Below are 7,414 nucleotides of genomic sequence, written 5' to 3' on the forward strand. Positions count from 1 at the left end.
CTGGAAGCTTCTGTGGTAGCTCTTGCTGAACCAAAGCATGGAGTTCTTTGGTAAGCAGTGGAGGTTCTTCCTCCAGAGGCTTTGTACCAAGTTCAACTTCATAAGAGCACCTAGGTACCGAGCAACTTGCTCTTCCCAAGTGTCTTCATCCCTATTAGAGGATGAGTAGTCATCAGAACTTATGCACTACAGAAGTGCATGCAAAGGAACCTCTATGGTCTTTATGCTTTCCTTTGGTTCTTGGATAGAGGGTTCTTGAGTGGGATTTAGGCACTCAGAGGGTGTCCTTTCACTGGCGTTCAACGCCAGCTCTATCAGCTTATTGGGCGTTAAACGCCCTTGCCATTCACCCTGACTGGCATTAAACACTAGTCCCTCTAGTGTTTTGGGCATTGAACACTTAGCAGGGATGTCCTTACTGGCATTCAACGCCAGCTTCCCTGAGTGAGTGGGCGTTGAACGCCCAGTGAGGGGTTCCTCACTGGCGTTCAGTGTAAGAACCGGAGTTTTCATGAATAAAATAATTTAAATGCCCAAATTAGGTTCCAGAATGTGGGCGTTGCAGAAAACACATTTTCTGTCCGAAAAACCGTAAAAAACCGCGAACCGGTAGTTGGACCCGTCAAACCGGTTTACGTCTGTCCGGTACTGTCTGAGAAAAAGTGAAAACAGTCAAAAACTTTATAAAAATATTAGGAATGGAAAACCGAACGTTATTGTTAAAGGTTTGGCCCAAAGTTGGGCCGAACGGGCTAAAAATGCTAACGGGTTGGACCGAGCCCAAGTTAGGTCCAAGGCCCAACATATATAAGCTCATTCCACCCTCATTTGAAGAAAGGGGCGCTGCTGAGTTGAGAGGAGATGGAGAAGAAAGAACACTATTTACCCTCACCTTCTTTTGCTTGTAACTTGAGCTACGGAGCTCCGATTGATGAGCCGTTCACGGCTGATGACAAGTCATCTTATGTTAGTTTCACAAGCATTTTTCATCTGTTTTCATTAGGTTTCATGAATTTTCTTGCACAATAAGTAAGTAATTATGTTGGAATTTCATGCATCCCTTGATTCAATTAAGCTTGGCTATTTATGTGCTTTTCATGAGGTTTTCATGCAAATTTTGCTTAATGATTGAATTATGCAAATATCTTGTGAATTATAGACAAATTTTGATGCAAGTGTTTGATTGATGATAGGTGAAAAGGAAGCCAAGAAAGGGAGAGCAACAAGCAACAAAAGGGCCATGGAAAAGAATCAAGAGAAAGCAACGTTGGTGGCCAAAGTTGACTTACCAACGTTGCCTTAAACGTTGAGGGAAGAAGGGAGAGACCAACGTTGGAGCCAAAGTTGGTGCTCCAATGTTAGGTCCAACGTCCATGCTAAAAGAGGTGGAAATTTGGAGCTAAAGTTCGCCTCCAACTTTGCCTCAAACGTTGGCCAAGAAAGGTGCATAATTGGAGCCAAAGTTGGACTCCAACTATACTCCCAACTTCAAATCAAGAGACCATAGTTGGAGCCAAAGTTGGACTCCAACTATGGGTCCAACCTTGAGGCAGAAAGTGTGCCCACATTGGAGGGAATGTTGGTGGTCCAACGTTACCTCCAACGTGCTCGACAAATTTCAAGTTTGGAGATTGGAAAAAAGTGCAACGACGCGTATGCGTGTATCACGCATATGCGTGGGTGTGCATTTCAGCCAATCGACGTGCACATGTAGATCACGCGTACGCATGGGCAGGCTAACGTTGGTGGTCCAACGTTAGGTATAACATTGACTCCAACGTGCTCGACAAACTTCTAATAAAAATCGTGAAGCGACGCGTACGCGTGAATGACGATTTATGTCAATCGACGCGCACGCGTGAGGCACGCACACGCGTGGATGAGCGAACGTTGAACTCCAACGTAAGATCCAACGTTGTGCCCAACGTTGGGTTAAACTTCAGGACAACGTCACAAGCTTGTTAGGCAACGTTTAACCCAACGTTTGAGCTCAAACGTGGAACTCCAATGTCAATCCAATTCCAATATAAAAAGGCACCCATGCAAAGTATGAACATTAACTTCCAAACGTCCTCATCAAAGGCCATTCCCAATTAGCTTCAACAAAGGCCAAGGCCCACATTCAAGACTTGAGGAGCTGAAATAAGAAAGTGTATAAATAGAGGAGAATTTGAATTAGAAAGGGGAGACTGGAAGGCTAGGAGTGAGGGGACCCAAATTGGGAAACTTTGCACTCATTTTTCTTTTGTATTTTCTTTACTTTCTTTTTTGCAATTTTCTACACTTCTTCTTTTCTGTTTTACTTGAGCAATGATGAACTAAACCCCATTCTCGTTAGGGGGAGGAGATCTATTGTAATCATAATGAATCAATAAAATTCTTCTTCTTCTCAATTCATTTGTGTAACTATAGGATAACTTCTATTTTGATTGTGAATTATTCACTCCGGAAAGGGGTTTGATTCAATTGAATACTTGTGTGAGCCTCGGAAGGGGAATCACTTGTATTAGAATTGGAGCTCTATCCTTCACAACTCTCTTGATCAACACCATTCGGGAGGAATTGAGATCTTGAGAGTTAGTGTGGCTTATGGATGAGAGATTGATGCCAGGGCATTCTGGCCAGTTTTACTGACCTTTTCTTTACTATTTTAGGGTAGTTTCATGCATTTTCTTAGGAAATAAGCAAGTTTTGGGTAAAATTTCACTTACATCTTGATTCAAGCAAACATGGTGCACTTTACATGATTTCATGAGAATTTTGCATGAATTATATGACAAATTGGATGATGCATGTCTCATGACTTGGATTAGAACTTTGATGCACTTTATTGTTTGATTTCAGGACAAAGGAAGCGAGGAAGAACCACGTTAGCAGCCATGTTAGTCTAACTAACGTGACCACTAACGTGGAATGGGAGCTAACTTGCAACGTTAATGAGAAAAGTAATCGCCAATAACGTCCTCGAAAGCCATAATAGCCCACGTTAAGAGTCACGTTAACTAAGTTAACGTGAACTCTAACGTGGAAGAAAGAAATAAGGCCAACGTTAGTGACACTCACCTTTGTCACTAACGTTGGACCAAACTCATAAGTGGCCACGTTAAGAGCCACGTTAACTTAGTTAACGTGGACTCTAACGTTGGGAAGCAAAAGAGAAGCCAACGTTAGTGAAACTCACCTTTGTCACTAACGTTGGCCAAGCCACAATAAGCCACGTTAGTTGCCACGTTAACTTAGTTAATGTGGAAGCTAACATGGAGAAAGCAAGTGATCGCCAACGTTAGTGACACTTACCTTTGTCACTAACGTTGGGATCTACCACCACAAGCCACTATGAGCAACGTTTGCTCCAACGTTAACTTATTTAACATGGAAGCTAACGTGGATAAAGGAGATGATGAGCCAACGTTAGTGACACTCACCTTTGTCACTAACGTTGGAGATGGCTATCAACACCACGTTAGAAGCCACGTTAACCTAGTTAACGTCGACTCTAACGTGGGAAGTAGGGGCATGTTGGAACGTTAGTGACAAAGGTAAGTGTCACTAACGTTCTCGAAGGATTGGCAAGCCTACGTTAAGAGCCACGTTAACTAAGTTAACGTGGACTCTAACGTAGGGGGAAGGGAGGACTCTCAACGTTATTGGAAAAGGTGAGTCCCAATAACGTGTGCGAAGGACCAAGAGGCAACGTTAGTGGTCACATTGGTGCCACTAACGTTGAAGTTAACGTGGATCATCCCTGGGTTAGGAACGTTAGTGAAAAAGGTGATTGTCACTAACGTTCTCGAACCCACACTCTCACTTAACGTTAACGCCACTAACGTCCTGAGCTAAACACCCTGCCTACTTCACACTTTCTCTCTGCAAGTAAAGCTAAGCCCACTGAAGAGGATAACTGCTTCAAAATCAAGATCCAAAGGCCCATATCCAAGACTTGAAGAACCAACTAGAAGATCAGAAGAGTAGTATATATAGGGGTAGTTTTGAATTAGAAAGAAGCTTTTGGGGGAGTTGGAAATTGGAGAACTAATCTCTGTATAATTTTACTTTCTCTGCACTTCTAGTTTTACTTTTCATAATGTATTTTCCATCTTTATTTTCGATTTCCAGAGCTATGAACAACTAAACCCCTTTCATTGGGTTAGGGAGCTCTGTTGTAATTTGATGGATCAATATTAGTTTTCATTATTCTTCTTCTATATTTTCTCTTGATTTTACTAGAAAGCTTTCAATCTTCATCCAATTGGGTAGTTATCTTGGAAAAGAAGCTATTCATACTTGGATCTCTTCTGAACCTTGGAAGAGGAATGAAGAGATAATGCTAGAAATGCTTTCTCATGTTGGACCAAATTGGGGTTGGATGGATATGGTGACTATAATTCTACCAACACTTGATTTGGGAATGCATGTGGTATAATCAATGACCATACTTCATCTCTGCTCATGAGCAATTGACCAAGGAATTGGCTATTAATCAAGATTTGAGAGATTGAATTACAAGGAATTGTAATTCGATCACTTAAGATTGCCAAGGAGATCAATGAACGCATTGATTGAGGAAGAGATGAAAATGACCTTGATCCGGAGAATGCAACATCTCCTAAGCCCAATGAATTCCCCATTTCTGATCTTACCCATTCTCTTTAATTTCTGTAATTTAATTTTATGAGCATCTTCCCCATTCCCATTTAAGATTCTACAATTTACTTTCCGCCATTTACATTCAGCTCTTTATTTCCAGCAATTTACATTTTCTGCTATTTACTTTCCCGCCATTTAATTTTCTGCAAATCTCAAATCAAATTATGCTTCGCTCAACTAGAAAATTTCTCTAATTAAAGTTGCTTGACCAATAATTCCCTGTGGGATTCGACCTCACTCTATTGTGAGTTTTTACTTAACAATAATTCGGTATACTTGCCGAAGGAAAATTGTTGAGAGACAAGTTTCCGTGCATCAAGTTTATGGCGCCGTTGCCGGGGATTGATTTTGTATTAACAATGATTAAATTGGAGGATAACTAGATTGAGCATTTTTTTTCTTTTGTTTGATTTAAGTTCATTTGAGTAATTTACTTTCTGTTTAGTTATTTTCTTCCCTTCCCTCTACCCATTTTCTTAATTGTTTACAATTCAGTCCACTAACCCACTAACTATTTGATATATTGCATCACTCACACTAACAACATTTCTGTAGAAATTACTTTCTGCATCTATTTTCTTGCTTGTGCCTTGTTGGTTGTATGACAGAGAGAAAAAGTGGGGCTTCAACTTCCTTTGATTCTGAACCTGAGAGGACCTTCCTTAGATTAAGGAGGGAAGTAAGAGGAAATAGAGTAGTTGGTGCTGAGGAAGAGGAGGAGTACTTTGAACCATATATGGACGAGAATATGGAGAACCATCATGAAGAAGAGGCTCACAACCATGGCAGAGAAGGTCTAGCAAATCATGCTGGGCAAGAGAGAAGAGTTCTGGGTTCGTACATCAATCCAAACCCAGGAAATTGCGGAAGTAGCATCCAAAGGCCAACCATACATGCCAACAACTTTGAACTAAAGCCACAGCTCATCACCCTTGTTCAGAACAATTGTTCATTCGGAGGAGGTGTCCAAGAAGACCCCAATCAACATCTAACCACCTTCCTGAGGATATGTGATACTGTGAAGTCTAATGGTGTTCATCCTGACACCTATAGACTACTTCTGTTCCCTTTCTCACTCAAGGACAAGGCATCTAAATGGCTAGAATCCTTCCCAAAGGAGAGTTTAGCAACCTGGGAAGAGGTGGTGAACAAGTTCTTGGCAAGATTCTATCCTCCTCAACGGATCAACAGGCTGAGAGCTGAGGTGCAAACCTTCAGGCAGCAAGATGGTGAGACTCTATATGAAGCATGGGAGAGGTTTAAGGACCTGACAAGAAGGTGTCCACCAGATATGTTCAACGAATGGGTGCAGCTGCACATTTTCTATGAAGGTCTTTCTTATGAATCAAAGAAGGCAGTAGACCATTCATCAGGGGGATCTCTGAACAAGAAGAAGACCATTGAAGAAGCCATAGATGTCATTGAGACTGTAGCAGAGAATGACTATTTCTATGCTTCTGAAAGAGGCAACACTAGAGGAGTGATGGAGCTAAACAATGTGGATGCACTGCTGGCCCAGAACAAGCTTATCACCAAGCAGTTGGCTGACCTCACCTAGAAGATGGAGAGAAACCAAGTAGCAGCAATAACCACCTCATCAGCAACCCAAGAGGGAGTGAATGCAGAGGCAGAGGATGAGCAAGAACAAGCCAACTACATTGGAAACTCACCCAGGCAGACCCATGATCTATACTCCAAGACCTACAACCCTGGTTGGAGGAATCACCCAAACTTTAGGTGGGGAAATCAACAAGATCAAAGCCAAGATCAGAGACGTCACAACCCCAACAACCATGCAGCTCACCAACATTCCACACAGAGATCATATCAACACCACCCTAACAACACCTCTCCACATCCATACCAAAAGAAAAATATCCCAACTCACCCATCCAACCTCAACTCACCATCATCTGAAGATAGATTCTCCAGAATTGAGACCCTACTTGAGGGCATATGCAAAGAGATTCGAGACAGTAAGGCATTCTGAGAAGAAGTACAGTCCAATATGTAGAATCAAGATGCTGCCATCAAGAAACTTGAGACACAAATTGGATACCTATTCAAGCAAATTTCCAGCCACAACCCTCGCAGCGATGCAGACTCAAACCAAAGGGAGGAGTGTCATGCTATCACCCTCAGAAGTGGAAAGGAATTGAAGGAGACTCCCAAGAAACCGCAAGAGAAAGATTCGGTTGGACAGAAGGAGGAACAAGATGAAGTTCAAGTCCCCACCTCCAACTCACATCAAAAGGAAGGAGAGCTGAAGCCATATGTTCCCAAAGTCCCATATCCTCAACAACTGAAGAAGAAGGGGGATGACATCCAGTTCTCCAGATTTTTAGAAATCATCAAAAAATTACAGATTAACATAGCCTTTGCTGAAGCAATAGAGCAAATGCCACTCTATGCCAAGTTCTTGAAGGAATTGATGACTAAGAAGAGAAGTTGGAAGAGCAACGAAACTGTGATACTAACAGAAGAATGTAGTGCTATCATTCAGCATAAACTACCCCAAAAATTGAAGGATCCTGGAAGTTTCCAAATCTCTTGTATTATAGGGGAAATCACATTGGAGAAGGCTCTATGTGACTTAGGAGCCAGCATAAATCTGATGTCAGTAGCTATGATGAGAAAAATGAAAATCGAGGAGGCTAAACCAACAAAAATGGCCCTACAACTGGCAGACCGATCGTTCAAGTTCCCTCATGGTGTAGTGGAAGATTTGCTGGTGAAGGTGGGAGATTTCATCTTCCCAGCAGACTTT

At 41.9% G+C, this 7,414-nt stretch overlaps 1 non-coding gene across 1 annotated transcript; it reads right to left on the reverse strand.

Moving 5' to 3' along the window:
* Positions 1-5,836: 5,836 nt before the first annotated feature.
* LOC112746254 (small nucleolar RNA R71) lies at positions 5,837-5,943 on the reverse strand. Its single transcript, XR_003174147.1, has one exon. It is a non-coding gene; the product is annotated as a small nucleolar RNA R71 (small nucleolar RNA).
* Positions 5,944-7,414: the final 1,471 nt, after the last annotated feature.

This window comes from Arachis hypogaea, chromosome 14 (genome assembly GCF_003086295.3).
Source record: "Arachis hypogaea cultivar Tifrunner chromosome 14, arahy.Tifrunner.gnm2.J5K5, whole genome shotgun sequence".
Lineage (NCBI taxonomy): Eukaryota > Viridiplantae > Streptophyta > Magnoliopsida > Fabales > Fabaceae > Arachis > Arachis hypogaea.